An 18,526-nucleotide genomic window follows, 5' to 3' on the forward strand; every position below is an offset into this window, starting at 1 on the left:
TTTTTCCACAAAATGGCCCTGAAAATTTGCTTAAATCTTCCCAAAGTAGATTACAATAAAATCGGAAATAATATGTAACATGGTTTTTGGGCTTCCTAATTTTACTTTAAAAAATCAGTTCATATCAAAGGTTTATCAGATTGCGATTCTTTTTTTTGAACTGGTAGTCCCATGTCTAGGATTTTTTATCTAAATTAATTTATCCTTTTTTTTACCATTCCTCCTATCCCACTCTCTGAGAGTGTATGCATGGACACTAAAAACCCACGAAAGACGAAATCGCAGGCATGCCAAACTTGGAATTCTTTTACATATATGTATATACATTATATTATAGAGTAACCTCCATCGATTAGGTTGTAAACATGATTTCGCTATAAATGGTAAAGCCAATCTAGAGGTTAGTGTGGAATTTGTTCGGCGAAGATTTGCAGCATTTGTTAAGGAAGGTATGGTAATTATTACTGTTGATAGTAGTTCGCTGCTTACTTTAATCATAAAATAGGATGGTCGCTTTTTTGTTTTTAAAGTCTGCCGGTAACTTTCGTTCAGACTAAATTATGAAAGACGACAGGTTTATAGATTTATGATGGGATTTCGCGTCATTTATTTGATTTAATGAAAGTTGTCTGAGAATCAGTCCTGGTAAGAGAAAAACTTTATGCTGTACGACTCTACTACCGTTATTTGATTTGACTTTTATTTACAACTTGGTTAATCTTTCTAAAATTACTTTCTTTAAGCACTGAAAATTATGTTTAATGTTTTCATAATTAAAAGTTTATACGTATATTACTTCATAGGAAGAAAATACTCATTATTTTGTTATTTTTCTTAATTTTTGTTCAAATATTTTGGTAAAATTAAAAACATTTATTGCAAATCAATTTGTTTTCGATAAGAAATTAGATTGTTTTTTTTTCATTACGTATGTTTACATTTTTTTTTCGTTAGTGCACAATTTTAATTACATCTTGAATAAACAAAAGTTACATAGTGTGTCGACATTTCAGCAGTAACAATTATCTCTTAACTATAAACAAGTGGAGCTGATAATAGATGAACACTCGCTACTTATGCTGAGCCTATAACAAAAATTTCCAGGCTAAATGCCTGGAAGATAGAAAGTTCTATCTTCCTGCCTTGTGTGTCCTAACTCACTATTTTATAGCCAACCTTCTTTTTCTTCAGGACAAATTCTACATTTCTAAACTAGGGGTTATGGCCCAGTTTTAGTGAGATCAAAATAATTAGGAATTCATAAATGACCCATTTAGTTTCAATCTTTGGTAGCCCCATAAACCTGTTTTACTTCAGGCAATTAACAATTTTTTACAAAACTAAATTTTCTGTTTACAGATGTTTCGTTAGATTTGTGGTGGAATATGCTGAAAATTACAAAGGGATTAAAGAAGAAAAAGAAAGGGAAAAAAAGCAAAAACAAGGAAGACGATCTTTTTGATTCAGCAGAATTAGAGCAATATAGAAGAGAACAGCAACAGAAACAAGAAACAGGCACTGCAGAAACATCTGAAGCAGGTGATTCGGAAAAAGGTGAAGAGTGGGAAAAATTTAAAGCACTTACTTCCGGTGTTGATGATATATTAAAGAAAACTCAAGGTGATCTTGATCGAATAAAATCTACTAGTTATTTTCAGAAGAAACCACCCGGTAGTAGTGGTACTTCAAACGTAAAAACTGAGGTAGTTAAAACAGAAGTACAACCAACTAAAGGGAAGTGGGTAGGATTTGAAGACAGTGTAACCCAAGAAGATGATGAGGGAGAAGATAAAGATAAAGTAGAAGTTACACAAACAACTAGCAATCAACAAGAAGTTGAAGAAGCAGAAGAAGAAGAAGAAAGTGAATTAGAAGATGAACAAGATGATATATTTGATACGTCTTATGTGGATGTTGTAGCCAGCGGTGAAGTAAAACTAGCCTACGTTCCGGATAGTCCAGTTAAAGAGGACGATAGTTTTGATCCATTTGATACGTCTATTGTTGATACAGTTATTAAAACAGATCCTAAAAAAAGGAATCTAGTCAGTTTAGGCTGTGCGGTAGAAGTACTAACTGGAAAGCTTGAGAAATCTACAGGAGCTGCAGATTCAGTTCCAACACAAAGGAGAAGACCTAAACCACAAGATCTGTTACTAGATAGTTTTGACGAGAGTGATATTCAACCTAAAGTTGACGCTGAACCAGAACCAATACCTAAATCTATTTTAGACGACGATCCAGTTTTTGCCGAAGAAACTAGTGCAATCCTAGAATTTCCACCAGTTACACCAAGTTTTGAAAGGAAAAGTCTTTGTACACCATTAGAAGATAAACCAAAGAACAAGGAAGTAGATATTAAAGATTTAGTTGAAGAATTTATTCCTGGAAATCTCGACGATAAGTTTCAACAGGTTGTTGTACCAGAACCAGATGATGAATTAGATGATGAATTTGCCGCATTAGCTGCTGAATCGCTTGCAAAAACTCAACCAATTGTTACTAATAAACCACCAAAACCTCCTAGGCCAGAACTTCCTACAGTTGTTGCTGCTGTTGAAGACGAAGTAGAGGATATTGACGAATTTGTTACGGGTGACGACCCATTTGATACATCATTTGCTGCGCAAGTTCTTCCAGGAAAGTTTGAATTGAAATTAATTGAAAAAGAGATATTACTAGATAATGATAATGAAGTGAAAATAAATCCTAGTCTACAATTACAAAACCTTATTGAAAATTCAAAGGTTAGGAGTGTAGCAGCTTCTAACTTTATTGTTTCTGCAAATGAGTTATGTGATCAAGAACCACTCAGTTTAAAACATAGAGACTTACTAGGTGGAAGTACTACCGATTTATCAAAAATCTCACAGAGCCCAATTGTTCCCCAAACTTTTGAAACCAGTACTAAAGAACTCACCAATGATGATCCTTTTGATACTTCGATAATTAATGATCTTGTCGCTCCAGGTAAAACTGAACTTAAATTTCTCGAAAAAGAATTATTAACGGAAGTAAAATCAGTAGTAGAAGTTGATATTGATAACGATTTCAATCCTAGAGCGGAAGAAAAATTAAATAATAAGCCAATAAGTCGTCCTGATAATCTAATAGTAAATAATAAACGGGTGTCTGTGCCAAAAATTGTTGCTTTTGATTTAAAATCTCCTTCAAACCTACCCGATTTGCTTGCAGTAGGCTTAGAAGATAGTGCAAAAGTTAGCAAACCATTAACGCCTTATTATCCGCCAAATAATGTCTCAGATAAAAGTGAATTTGAAATTGATGCTGATCCTTTCGATACATCTTTTGTAACCAATTATCCTGGAAAGTTAGAGTTAAAATTAATCGAACAAGAACTTACTTCAGCGAAAGAAGATTTAAAAAGAAGTTTATCAGATGAGGATTTTAATCCTCGTGCGGAAACTGAAGACAATCAATTAAAGCAATTTCCTACAATCTCTACTGATTACAGGTCTCCTGAACAGCCAGACATAATATCTGAAGAAGTGAAAATCGAAGCTAAACTGCATACGCCTGTCACACCACGAAAAATTACCGAAGTATTTGAAGAAAGTGTAGATTTTGATCCGTTTGATACTTCCATAGCCAATGTGCTGGCTCCTGGTAAAGCTGAAATAAAGATTCTAGAAACAGAATTGATTTACGCTAAAGAAAATCCACCTATACAGCCAATAAATACTATAATTACAGAAACATTGACAAGTAAGCTCGTTGATACGAAACCATTGACAGACTTTTTGGAACAACCTGCTGAAGAAATAACAGTAAAACCTTTAACTCCTGTTGTTGCATCATCTTTAGATCGGGAAGATATCGATCCTTTTGATACATCCTGTGTAGGGACTATTTTGCCTGGTAAAACGGAAATAAAATTATTAGAATCTGAATTATTAAATTAAATTATCTATTTAATCATGGCAAATCCTTTTCTATTTTCCGAAGAAGTTGGGAGTTCCCAAGTAGGAGGTACTCCGGCTAGTTTTAATCCTTTCTTAGCAGGGAATGAATTTCAAGATTCTTCGTCAAATGATAATCCATTTATGAGTAGCTATGACGCACAACAAACAGGAAATGCTTTCGATTCAGGAAATACAAATCCATTTGCTTTTGGAACCGAAAGTGATGGATCTAATACAGATTTTTTTACAGTCCAATCGAAATCTGATGAACCAAGTGGAATTAATTATGAAAATATATTTTCCTCCGCTTCAGCACAAATACCCACCACTAAAGCAATGGATATATTTTCTAGTACGAATGTAGAAGAAGAGCCAGTAACAAATCAACCAAGCTTTTTGCAAGAAGATCTGCTTTCGAGTGCTGAAACTGCTGCAGACATATTCCCAACAACGCTTGTCACAGAAAATGCAATAAGTGAAACTGCGAATAAGACGGGGCCTCCAAGAAGACCGCCTCCTCCACGACCTGGCCCACCAAAAGAGACAAAAGATCTTATTTTAAGCGTTACAGGTGCTATGGAAGCAACATCGTCTCATCTTCTAGATAGACTTCAAGCAACACGTACTCCAAGTCCTACGCCTATGAGAGATTTACATTCGCCTAGTCCTACCCAATTTGGTGATCTTTTGGAAGTCGATGAGCCTGTTGCTCCGCCACCTTCAGCAGTGTCTCAGGAAGTTAATTTTCTTGGAGATGATTTTGAATTTCAAGATACAGTGGTGCAATCAGAAACGATAGAAAAGAGAACTAGTTTGACTGAAAAGTCAGAAACTCCTGGAAGCCCAATGAGGGCAGCAGATGTGTCATCTCCATTGGCACCAGTTGCTAGTTCAGCAATAGCACCTTCTGTGCGTCCTACGCCGCCAATACCTAATCGTCCTAAATTGCCCCCACAACCTACTAGACCTCCTGCTCCAGCTCTGCCTTCTATAACACCTCACACTGATTTCATTGCTCAAAAAACTGAACAACCTCAGCCTTTTGAATCCAAAGATACTAGTTTTGCTGATGTATTTGGCGATGAAATATTAGCAGCTCCTACAGTTGCACAACCTTTGCAAGTGACAACAGATAATTTTGGTACATCTTTCTTGGAAAATGCTGTTATAAAACCGCAAGACGACATATTCTCAATTGAAAATGAAAATGCTAATGTTGTTTCTTCTGATAACGATAAATTTACTGTTTCAACTCCGTTCGGTGATAGCAAAACTAACACAGAACTTATTAGCGAGTCTACAACTTATGCTGAAGCAGAAACTTTTGGTGTCCAACCTTTTACGGATACGTCGGCCACATTTTCTGATCTCTCATCATCAAATGCGTTACACGACCCAGATATCAATGCACCGTTTTCAGCACAACCTGAAGTACCTGTTAGTGATGACTTTCCACAAGAAATCGACATAACAAATTTGAACCCTGCCCAGCAGCAATCGTATAATATATTTGACTCATTATCGCAAGCACAAAACGCACCAGTGGCACCTGCAGTGGCTGCGAGTCAAGATGAATTTGATGCATTCGCCGCAAAATTTGAAAGTGTCGGTTTTGGAGAAGTTACCAGTACAACAACAGTGAGCTCTTCGGATCCTTTTGATCCATTTTCAGCTGCATTTTCTGGCGTCACAACAGCTGGTATGAATCTTATTTTATAAGTAAATATTTTATCTAATAATGTTAATTTTATAATTCTTAAAAGTTGTTTTACTCTTTTAAGTTATAGTACTTTTTTAAAAAAGTGTGCGCTTCAGCACTAATATAAGATTTTAAGTAATAAAATTTATTTCGTTGTAACTGAAATATCTGATTAACTTAAAGATAAGGTTATTTACTTCAGGATAAGGTTATTTAGGTGTATTTGTGTAAAACAATAAGAATGTTCTTGAAAAAATTTCTTTTTAGAAGACACTACAGCAGGTTTCGGAGCCGATGACAATTTTGACACTTTCTTGTCTCTTCGAGAGCCTCCTCCAGTACCACAAGGCACACCAGCTAGAGTTAGCAGAGGGGAATCCGTCGAATCCAATGATGATAATGATTTCAACATATTTATTAAGTAAGTGCTAAAAGAAAGCTACTAATTTTTAATGGTTAGGACTCAAATCCACAATCAAGTTTAAAAAATAAAATAAAGAATATTCAGAATTAAGGCTTACATTATTTTAAATTTTAACATTTTAATTTTGTAATTTGGTTTATCAGTTGTATCCTTTATACAGTCCGATAGCTGTATGAGGAAGTATTTGTGAGACATATTCGTAAACATTGATTTTCAGACCAAAGGAGTCGAATGAAAAAACGGAAATGTTGGATAATGGACCGATGCCAGCATTGGCCCCGCCGCCGAAAAGCCCTACTCAGATGAATGCTATTCAAGATACAAGTCCAAGATTTAATCCATTTGATAATACACAAGAAATCCCCAGTGCAACTACTGAAAATATTTTTGCCCAAGGTACATTTTCTTTGATTACGTTTTGGTAGAAGAGATTTTTTAAATTATTATTTGGTAATTAAATACTATATCCATGGATGAATTAACAGCAGCTCCTATTGGAGACGATCGACAAATTACCAGAACTGATTCTCAAGAAACACCACCTACACCACTCTTTGATGAAGATGTTTCCCAACCTTTAGAAGATTTTCCAAGAATTCATTACGATGGACCAGGATGGGAAATGCAACTTAGACAACCAAACAAAAAGAAAATTACGGGTCAAAGGTATTGACATCTGTTTCTTGTATATTCTCTATAGTAGAGGAACATGTGCAAATTTTGAACTTCAGTTTTCACAAGAAATATATTTTTTGAAGTTTGCTGTTACAAAAAGTTAGTTTGTACGGCTGAATATCTCATAAATAATACTCCAATAAGATCGAAACATTCATGGTTCAGTTACTGACGTAGTTGTAGCAGTTGTAGCAGAAATCCGGCTCATTTACTATTTACATGATTGTTTTTTTGCAATTTTGACAAAATTGGATCCAACAGCTTTTCTTAAAATAAAGAACTTGCCAAACATTCAAAAGAAAGCAAATTACTTTTTAATTAAAAATGAAATGAACTTGTCATAAAATAATTTAAAAAAAAATTAGATGATAGATTGTTAACCATATATAAAGTTTTCTACCTATACAATCAAAGTACTTATTCCAACACACTTTAATCAGGTTTTTTTTTTATAGATTCTGGAAGAAGATATTTGTAAAACTTGTATTCCAAGGAGAAAATCCAGTTCTTCAGTTGTTCAATGGAAAAGATGATAAAGATCCATTTCAAGAACTTCCTCTGCAGCCATGCTATTCAGTATCTGAAATAGGTATATTTATTTTTATTTTATTTTATTTATTACTTGTTACAACTTAGCAGTTTTGTAAAACTGAAATAGGTATAAAAAAAATAATCATTAGATTGAAAGAATAACATTTCAAATAAGTTTTCTAGTTTTTAATTGAAATAAAATTACTTGCAGGTGCTCAACAATATGATCAATATGGCAAAATTTTTACAGTCAAACTTCAATTCATATATTATAAAGAACGACCAGGCGTTCGACCTGGTCAGGTTACAAAAGCCGAACGTATAACTAATAAATTGAGTCAATTTGCTGCTTATGCTATACAAGGTGACTACCAAGGTGTGAAAGAATTTGGTAGTGACCTTAAAAAGTTAGGTCTACCAGTAGAACACGCTCCGCAGGTTAGTTTCTTACTTAGAAAACTTTTGTTTTTATTCCAATAATCTAATTTTAGTTATTAATTATGGTCTGTGAAGATCCAGCCTTTTTACCATTTGCCCAAGGAAAAAAACAAAACAAGAATTTAGGACCCAGACGCGTTTCGGACCAACCAAACAAAATCTTTGTAGGAAAAAATCTCAGCTATTTTCGATCTCTGCTGATCAATGCTGCCAATCGATTATCCAGAACTCAATTCCTGCCCAGCCATCCTATATAAGTGTAGGCGAATTTCACTCACAAACTCTACTAAAAGCGTCCGGTACAAACCCCATGCCATAGAGTTGACTTCCTAAAACACCAAAACCTTGAATGGAACACAATCACTGTCTGAAAGAAGTTCGTACTCTAAAACATCTCAGTTTTTAGCATCGCAGACTTCAACACCCAACATCTTATTAAGGAAGGTAAAGGCCAAAATGTCCACGCTTGGAAGTACATTAGTCAAACGCAAACAACAAAGGTTGACCCAGGGCCAAGACCAGGGAATGAGACACTTCTGCAACTCAAAACTCAATAGCCCTTTAAGTTCTAGAATATAGACAAGAAGAAATCTTTTAGTAGAAGACAGTTTTTTCAGGCTTGTTGATAATTCCAACACTAATTTGATGATGTAGTCAACAATTTAAAGATGAGTTATTAAATTATCAACCGAAATATACTAACTTACAATTCGGCCTGGAAAACAGGGTTTCACTGTGCAGTAGTCATTTTAACCCACTGTAACCTCCAGTACCGACAATGACGCAGTTCCGGGCCTTCCATTCATAATGTAGCAATCCGTAAATCACTTGAAATAAGATCAGGTTCATGCCTGAAGTAAACTAGCCCTTCCTAAAAAGCAGCCATGCACTTGTTAGAAATGATTTAATTATTCATCAAAATTTCTACATTAACTTAATTTTCATTGTTTTTAGATATCTCAGTTATTTAAAATAGGCTCTCAAAGTTATGAAGATATGAAACAGTTTAGTATGTGTATTGAAGAGGCTCTGTTTAGATTATCTGCTCATCGTGATCGCGCTCTCAATTATAAAATGGAAGAAGTACAGATTACTGCCGTGGATGAACTGTATGTGGAACAGAATGCTAATGGAGGTGTTGAAAAACAGATTGCTAGGGTCAGATTATTTTTTCTGGGCTTCCTATCTGGTAAATAAAATGCCAAGTTCTATATACATTTTTTATTATAAAATAGTAAGCATTTGTATTTTAATGGATTATGTTGGTCTAGGCATGCCTGACGTTGAACTCGGAGTAAATGATTTAGTAAGACAAGGCAAGGAAGTTGTTGGGCGACACGATATTATTCCTGTAGTTACTGAGGAATGGATCAGACTAGAAAATGTAGAGTTTCATAGTTGTGTCCAGCAGGATGAATATGAGAAAACTAGAACTATCAAGTAATTATTCTTAATTTTATTTATTTTTTATCTTTTTACTCATTTCTCTAGCGTGGAACTTTTAAATTAAAATTTCCTGCATATTACTGTTAATTATTTTTGGTTATTGATTCATTATTTCAATAGGATGAAAAAATAAAGCTCGGCACAATAATTAAATAAATATCATGACTGAAATTGGCATTTATTTTTTTCTTGCTGCACATTTTTAATTGGAATAAGAATTATGAAAAGAGACATTTTTTTTTAAGATTCAAGCCACCAGATGCTTGCTATATTGAATTGATGAGATTTCGAATAAGACCTCCGAAGAATAGAGAGTTGCCATTGCAACTAAAAACAACTATACGTGTAACAGGCAATAAGGTGAATATATATTATTTTCATTCATTTATGCAACTATTTACCGTTTCATATAATTTTATTTCTTTTAAAGGTTGAAATCCATGGAGATATATTAGTACCAGGTTTTACTAGCAGAAAACTAGGGCAAATTCCATGTGAAGATGTTATGGTTAGAATACCAATACCTGAGTGCTGGATATACCAATTTCGTGTAGAGAAACATTTTCGTTATGGTTCGGTGAAATCAGCTCATAGAAGGTATAAAGTTCAAAAATTGTATACTTAAATACCTTGGGCTTTACTTAGACAGAAGACTTTCTTGGAACCCCCACTCTAGACTTAAAAGAACAGAACTGAACAGACGCTATCGACTACTTAAAAGACTCTTAGACGACAGATCAAAACTCTCCTCTCTGGACAACAAAAGACTGATTTATACTTCTATTTTGAAACCCATCTGGAATAGAGCTGTGGGGTTCAACCAAACGCTCCAATCTCCAAAGGATTCAATCTCTACAATCTAAAATACTACGAACTATTGTAAACGCTCCTTTTTATCTCTCCAACCTGACTATACGCACTGACCTTAACATTCCTTTTGTCACACAAGTTGCTAAAACAAGATACAGAAAACTCCACTTCAACCTGCAATCTCATATAAATCCTCTAACAAAAAATTTTTCTTCTAGAACTCTTCCTGACAACCCGACAAGACGTCTTAAACGACAGTGGTCTCGTGATATCCTCTCAAGTGAAGAGAGTGACTGACCATATAATGTTTTGGAGTGTTACCACTGGGTAACTTCTCCACTCATTTACTTCTACTGTTCACTGTTATCATTGTTACTTATAGCGCTAACGCGCTGATTGTAGCACAATAAAAGAGAGAAAAATAAAATGTAAATTTATTTTAAGTTTTGATAATTAAGCAATAAATATGCATTCCATTAGGCTTATTATCCATTCCGTAATGGGAACCTGTCTGGAGAGGTCTCACAAAACTTACTTCTCATCCCATAATGTTAATTGTAGGAAACCATATTGCAGAATGGATAGCCCATAGTGCTTCATCACATAAACGTTCCTGAAAAGGTTGAGAACCTAGATGGTTAGACTTACAAGTCTAGAGACCAGCTTTTAAGTAAAGCTTTTAACCCATGGGTTTTTTTCTCTGCTAAGAACTGAACCGTTACCCAGACAAGGAGTTTACCCACTTTTTCTTTATAACTCGAGTCATACTTTTTTCTCCAGTTAATGAAAGAATATTGCTTTCCCACCTGAAAAATCTTGGTGGCAGTGTATAGATACCTTTTAAAATCCATTCTTTTCAAAGTAGCACCGATCCTTCAACCCTTTTACTGGCCCTCTGCAATAGATTACCTCTTTTAGAAACTGGTATCACTCTTTTAAAATTTCTACTCTCTTAAAAAAATAGGACAGGCAAAGTGAAGGGAATAGAAAGATTTCTTGGAGCAATAGAAAATATGGAGCCATCATTAATGGAAGTTACATCCGGTCAAGCCAAATATGAACATCAACATAGAGCAATTGTTTGGAGGATGCCCAGACTTCCAAAAGAAGGGCAAGGTAAATTTGTGTATATTTTTAATTAGTAAACGTTTTCAGTACAAGTCGTTAGCCTATTCATCCATCTTATTTAAGATATTTAATAAAATAATACGTATAAAAAATTATTTTATAAGACTCTATTATTGATTAACTAAATGTATAACTGGTTAAAACCGCTGCTGTGCTGGATAATGTCTGAAATTTTCGTCGTATCATTTCTCTTAATTTCGCTAAAAGGGTTTGAATTTTTCCCATTAGAATTTGGGGCGTCATCAGAATTTGGTTCATCAATTTTTGTGAAATGGCGTTTTGGAAAGCACATAAACTCAATCGTAGACATTTTCAAATGAAGAGAAAGTCCATATTCCTTTATGAAAATGAACACTCTCCGAATTAGGCGCCACGGTAGCCGAGCGGGTTAAGAGGCGAGACCTGCAAAGCTAATATGCATTGTGGTACTGGGTTCGATTCCCGGTCTTGGCCTTGGATTTTATTTAATAATTAAATAAGAAATAGTAAAGTACGTTTGCTAGTCGCCTCCGTCCACGACACCTAATAAATGGTAGTTGGACGTTAAGCCCCGCCTGAAAAAATAGGCGATTACTTACTTACTCTCCGAATTAGAAAAAAGTTCAAATAAATTCAGAATTTATTATGGAAACCAAACAAATTTTGTCGGATAAAAACTCAAATATATAGCTTACTTTGATTTGCACAAAATTAGGATGCCTTATTTCAATCTGACATTTTGTACAAAATTTTAATTTCTTTAAGGTAGATATTGTAACCTCAAGATTCTCTTAATTAAAAAAAAAAAACTTTCAGGCGCTTATACGACGCATAACTTGGTTGTACGCCTTCAGCTTACTTCATACGACCAGATCCCAGAAGAATTAGCTAAATATTGCTACTTGGAATTTACCATGCCAGCAACTACAGTATCACATACAACTGTAAGATCTGTATCAATTGCAAACAGTGATAGCGATGCGCCACCAGAAAAGTATGTTAGGCAACTGGCAAGGCACGAATACAGGTAATTTTAAATTTGAATTATAAGTAAAATTAAGAAAAGAAAGAAGAGAGAATTATATATCATAAGTTATTTAGATTAGAACATTCCATGGAGTCGACGGGAAAGTCTGCGGTATCACCAAAATGTTTAATAGTTTGACTTTCCTTAAAAATAGTTTAAGTAAAAGGTTTTATGAAATTAAAGAAGGATTATAAGTATAAATATGTACTTAGCGTCCTTTCTTAATGTCATATTATGTGTTGGGTGTATTTTGTTTTTGAGGCAAACTACAGGTTAGTCTTGTAGTCGTATTCTAAACCCAGTTATATTAAAGTTCATCCCTTCTGTTTCAACTGCATCTCACCTTAATTTTTTGGTTATGTGCATTTTAGTTTCCATTCATGAATCACTGGGTTATTTGTTTATGAGGTTTTTATTGTCGGTAAAGGAATAGTCTTGAATAAGTTATAAGAAGCATCCAATTTGGGATATCATATGTGCAGTCAGTACATAACTGATAATTGAGCTCACAGGACTTAGTTCCTCATAACTCGTCGATACTGAGTGTTAATTTACTCTTATTTCAAATATTCTACTCTGTGTAAGCGTCTTCATTACAGTGATAAAAGGTGAAGCAATGGCCACGGTCACTTTTGTTGAGTACTGTTTCCATGCAATCTACTAGCTGTTAGTTTAGTTTAGTATATAAGTACGCTTTATTAGTATGTAACTAGTATTTTATTTAATTTATTGCTTAAAGAAAAAGTTCTCTTGCAAGGAGAAATTATAACACATTAATACAAAAATACGTACACAAAAAAAACATTAAACCAATATAAAATAAAGTGATTAATACTTACTAAGAACATAAGTAAGCAAAAAAATAAAAATTAAAAAACTAAAAACTGGTTAACAATTTCCTGTAATTCAAAATTTTAACTACAAAATTAAAAACAGTATTAATTTGAGAAGTTGTTGACAATGTAAATAGATTGCAAAATACTTCACTCCTATTTGGACTCTACTGTAAATATGCGGAAATTAAATAGTTTTTAACGCCTTCGAATATCGGGCAGTCCATTAAACAGTGGGTCAGTGAATCCCAGCTGGCACAAAGTTTACACCTCTCATCGCTGATAAAAATAAATTTTTCATTATTGAATAGTATTCTGGCGCACTTCAAGTCGACTAAGCGAATTTAGCTCAGAAGCCTTATCTTATTTATATTTAACCTGAAATGTAAATATATTTCTTGCATTCCCAAGGTACTTATATGCTTGTAAAGGATATTATATCTGGGAGTCCAATACAAACTGTATATCTTCAGACAGAAACTTATTTCTAAACCTTTCTACAAGGCTGTTGGTGTGTACCAGGGTTCAAGGATAAGAGTATATATTCGGAGCCAATAGCAAAAAACAAGTACAGAAAACGAGTTCTGGTTTATTACAACTAGAATCATCTAAGGAGATGATTATTGCTCTTAAGGCAATTATGGGTAAGTCTGGTTGGTTCATGTTCGAGAAACTTCATCAGTAACGATACCATCCTCCTAAAGATACTGATTTTTAAAGGTACAATTCCACACTCTAATCGGAAGAAAGTAACTAGTAGCATTTAGTAATTCATAATAATGTGTAATTGATTGGAGCTAGTGTCAATGGGGGAAAAGTTGCTATAAAAATAAATATCAAGGCTGTAGTAATATTTTTAATTGTTCTGAAACAGGGTAGAAATAGAGCATAGTCAGGGTGAAGGTCCTGGTGATTACATCGCCGCAACAGTTGCTAAGCATCCTCCTCAACCGACCGTTCCTGAGGAACCTCCTAAGCCAGCAGCTACATCAGATTCAGACTCAGATTCTGCTTAAATTATTACACGTTGTAAGTTACAATTTTTTATTATAGTAGTATTAAAAAATGCAACAATAAACTTGTAGGAGATTCTTACTTTGTATTTTTTTGTTTAATAAAAAAATATACAAAATTGTTTTGTAAAGAAATTGTTATAGTATTATATTTTACCGTTTAAAGTTATTACTGAAAAAAAAAAATGTAAGTAAAATATATTTACAGAATTTTCATTAATATTAGAATTTTGTGGTAGCTTGTTCAGAAAATAAAATAAAAGTCTGTAAATAATACTGTATTCAGGCAAAACGGTTAGTATAATGATGATGTAAAAAATTCATATTAAATTAAATATGTCTGTGTATGTGTTTAAAAATAAATTTAAAAAGAACATTATATTATAAATAAAAAAGTAAATTCTATTCAGTGGTCTTTAGTATTATATAAATACAAATGAAAAATTAAAATAAAAAAATAAATAAGAAAAAAAAAATTGTATAGTATAAACAACTGCACATATAAAAATTATATTCTTGTATCCAAAAGCGAAGAGCTAACTATAAAAATAACATTTTAACATGTAAGAAGTGGCAAAAATTTGTCCAAAAAATTAAACAAAAAAGACAATACTTGATAATTTTGTTTGTAAAAATAAATGAGTAATTTGTTAACAAAATAAATAATGGTTATGAAGTTAAGACACTTTAAAATTATGTATTAAACATATTAGTATTTGATCTCTTAATTTTCGGTTCAGTATTGTTAATCAAAATGCTTTAGTCCTTTTAACTTTTTTTTTTAAGTTGTTTAATAAATTTTTATTTGTTTTGTTTGTAATTCAAACTGTCTAAAATAGAAAAATAAGAATGAGTCATCCATCAGAGTTCTGAATTTTTAAAAAATTATTTGCGAAAAATAACCCTTTTGCATAGTTATAGCCACTTTATTTGTTGTTCGTTAAAAAAAAAAAAGTCTTATTTAACAATAAATGCTGGTTTTAGGGTTCACAAAAAAATAGCTGAAAGGAAACTTCTGTATAAATTTAAAGAAAATAAAATAAATTTAGTGATTTAGATTTAAAAAAATTAAATAAAAAGAAATAATAATCCTGTTATCAATAAAATCTTCCTTAGAAGCTTATATGTATTATTATAGAGAATGCCCCTTTTTAAAAAGAAACATGAACCACGTATAATACTGTTTTGTTTTCAAAGTTTATTATTGTTTTGTTTTTTTTTTAATTTTTAAATAAATTAAAATTGTTTGCAAAATTAGCATTAGGCGTACCATTTGCATTTCGTATTATTATAAAAGTGAAGAGAAATACATAAATAGGCTAAGCCTTGAATGTGTAAAAAAAAAAAAAAAAAATTGTGCGCTTATGTAAATGTAAATAAGTGTTATAATTGTTGTGCTAATGCCTCTATCCCAACCGCTTTCCTTATTGCAAATGACAAAAATTATATAATTCTTCATTTGATGGCATTCATATAGAAAAGTTATATATTGATGACTCATATTTACAGTATTTTTGTTTATCCCAAAAGAGGATACAGAAAAAAGAATCATTGTATTTATTAGGTAACAATGTTTTCCGAATCCCAGAATCGTTAAAGATATTGCACACATTTGTGTATGAGTGTTAATCACATTTTGCACTAAAAGCAGGCTTATTTGGTTGAGGAGACATTATAGTTATCAATATTTTTACGTTACCAGTTTAATCTAAGTAGTTTTTATTGAGCACCTAGAGTTGCTATTGGAAATACATTGTGTGCGTTAAATTCATATACTAAAATAAAATTGTGAAAACATGATTTTTTTTAAAATATTATTTATTGTGAAGTAAGATCAAAATGTAGACGTGCTTCCTAGAATTGCTGTAACTTTTATGAACATTAGAAATTTTGCTTTTAAGTTGATACAAATACAGATAGTGAACTGACAAAAACTTCTCGTGAAGAGATGAGATAGTAGTCCTGGTAACGTTTTAACATGTTGCGGACGTCTGTAGAAACATGGAACATCTACCAATTAAGTATATTGTGTTTATTAGGTCTATTATTAGTTTGATTTTCTTGTTAGAATGTTCAATTTCATTTCAAAATTATTGCCGTTACTAAATAATCAGAAACTATCTATAAATCAGCAAATAGTACTGTATTTTTCCATTCTGCATTCTTTTACTTTTGAGTTCATACTTAACGCTAAACTAAGAACGCTCTACGGCTAAATTTTAGGAACTCTGTAAAGCTAGTAAACCTCTAGAGGAGTACTTTTCACAAAAAAAATAAAAAAGCTCGGCGAGAACGTTTAAAAAGTAAGAATAAAAATAATGTTTGATATTTGGATGGGGACGAGCTGCGTTTATGATCTTACTGATCTATTTGTTTTTGCAATTAAACCATTAAATTAATATACTAATGTTTATATTTAACGTTTTTGTATAGACAATCGTTCTCTTAATCAGGAAAACAGTTTAAAAGGCCTAACCTGCCTTTTTTTGTTCTTTGTTCAAAAATTAGCAAGTATTGCTTTCTTAATTAGAACATCTGTTTGTATAAGCAGACCGAACAAAATCTTTCAGTGAACTATTTAACTTTTATTTATTTTCATTCTTTTAAACTTTTATTTTTTACTTTTAGTAGTCATTCATTGTGACTGCTTTTCAGAACTCTTATATTCTATGTTGACTATTTTATATTGCCACAATTGCAGTTTCCAAATTTGCTTGGAACTTTCACTTGTTTTTTTTTTCTTTCTCTCTCTGAAATCACCCCAAATTTATTCCTAATTCAGAGTCCCGTCTCAGAGCATTCATTGACACATCGCAAGTGCTTACTTTGTGACAGCTCGCAGTATCTCTTTTAAGAATCCATCGTATTCAATCTCTAGTGAGTTTCTGATATAGATTACCCCTCCTGTCCTCTCCCGACAATTTTAGCGATAATTATTGAAATAAACAATATGGAAATAATTTTTATTGAGAAGAATAATTCGGACTATAAAGAATAATCTAGAATATTTGTTTTAAATTAAAAATAGAATACTTTTTTTTTATGGTGAAAATACTCAATAATTATTCTTTTCTGTTTTTAATTACTTTCTTTCCAAGTTGTTTTTTATTTTTTCAGCAGAACTAAAACTAGTAAACTTGATTGTAATTAGAGTAATTTGATAATGTTTTAAACGGTATAAAGAAGGAATTAATGAGAAAATTGAATTGGAAATATTTTGAATAAAATAGTATTTATATTTTGTATTTTGTTAAATTTATTAAGGTTATATGCAGTATAATATTCAAGAAAAATAATTAATAATAAATTATAGGAATTACGTGGATTAAACAAAATACCATCTCAATGTAGCTTAGTAAAAAGTAGATCGCTTTATATGTAGATATAATAAATGCCAAACTATAGGGAGTATAGATATATTGTAATATAATTATATATAAATATAAATCATTTTACCAATATAAATCATATATATACTTATCGTATTTTTTTTTATTATTATATCTCATTTGACTTTAAAGTCAAATTTAATGTAGACAACTTTAGCACTCAATTTCTAATGTTTAGTTTTATTTAGATTAGGCATGATTTTTTATAAATTTTGTATATGTAAATATAAAAGAGAACCACTTTTAATGTAAGTAATCATATAAATACTATAAATATTTTAAAACAAAAAAGAAAATGGTTCTATGAAATTAATAATTAATCTTGTTTTTATTTATTTCTAGAACAACAATAATAGTATTAAAAGATATCTAAGTTATGGTAAGTATGTATAATTTGGAATACAAATAAATTTCCTTTGTATGATCTATAGTACAGGGAATATAAATTTGTTAATAAATAAAATTGAAGTGAATTCAATGTTACAAAAAAGAAATAATATGTAAAAACTAAATCCCCATAGAGTTGTCTGAAATGGGCTACATCACTTGACTAGCTACTTATTTGTAAACAGTACACCATAATTTCGAAAACAAATATTGAAATATTTTCTTTAATAAAAAATAAAATTCGGAATAGAATGCTTATCTAGTCTGAAAATAATATTAATATTACTTATTTAATTTGTGAAAAATGTTGTGTAAGATGATTTAAATATGAAACAGAAAAATATAAAATCATTAAAAATATGGCCTGATACATAAAAAAAAAAATGGAGTTTTTAATCTATTCACCATAATCCGAATGTTTGTGATTATTTTTTTCAGCCTAGAATTAGTCCACCAGTTGTGGACAAACAAGATGTTTATTTTGAGTTTGCAAAAGGGGGGTTTATACCAAACCAATGAAAATCTCAGCCGAATTTCTCGTGACAATGGGCACGCAAACCTGAAAGATCAATACAATTTATCACTAAACTTTTTTGTAGCAGAACCTACTACAATTTTTAATCTAATTTACTTACAGGAAATACTTTACAGAGTATAATGCCAAATGTTCCAAATCGAATCTCTTCTCCGGAGATAGGACTTAATCGCAGCTAGAAATGATCCTCTCAGGAAAAGAAAGAAATATTTAATGTCCAAGCCCCAAAGTATTTCAGCTTGAATCGAATCGTTCAATCAAAATCAAACAATTTGGATTTAACGATCCT

The 18,526-nt window shown here is 32.0% G+C and overlaps 1 pseudogene; it reads left to right on the forward strand.

Moving 5' to 3' along the window:
- Positions 1-1,359: 1,359 nt before the first annotated feature.
- LOC141452682 (uncharacterized) lies at positions 1,360-18,086 on the forward strand (annotated as a pseudogene).
- Positions 18,087-18,526: the final 440 nt, after the last annotated feature.

This window comes from Rhodnius prolixus, unplaced genomic scaffold (genome assembly GCF_049639745.1).
Source record: "Rhodnius prolixus isolate KJV_2025 unplaced genomic scaffold, Rpr scaffold_3, whole genome shotgun sequence".
Taxonomy (NCBI): Eukaryota; Metazoa; Arthropoda; class Insecta; order Hemiptera; family Reduviidae; genus Rhodnius; species Rhodnius prolixus.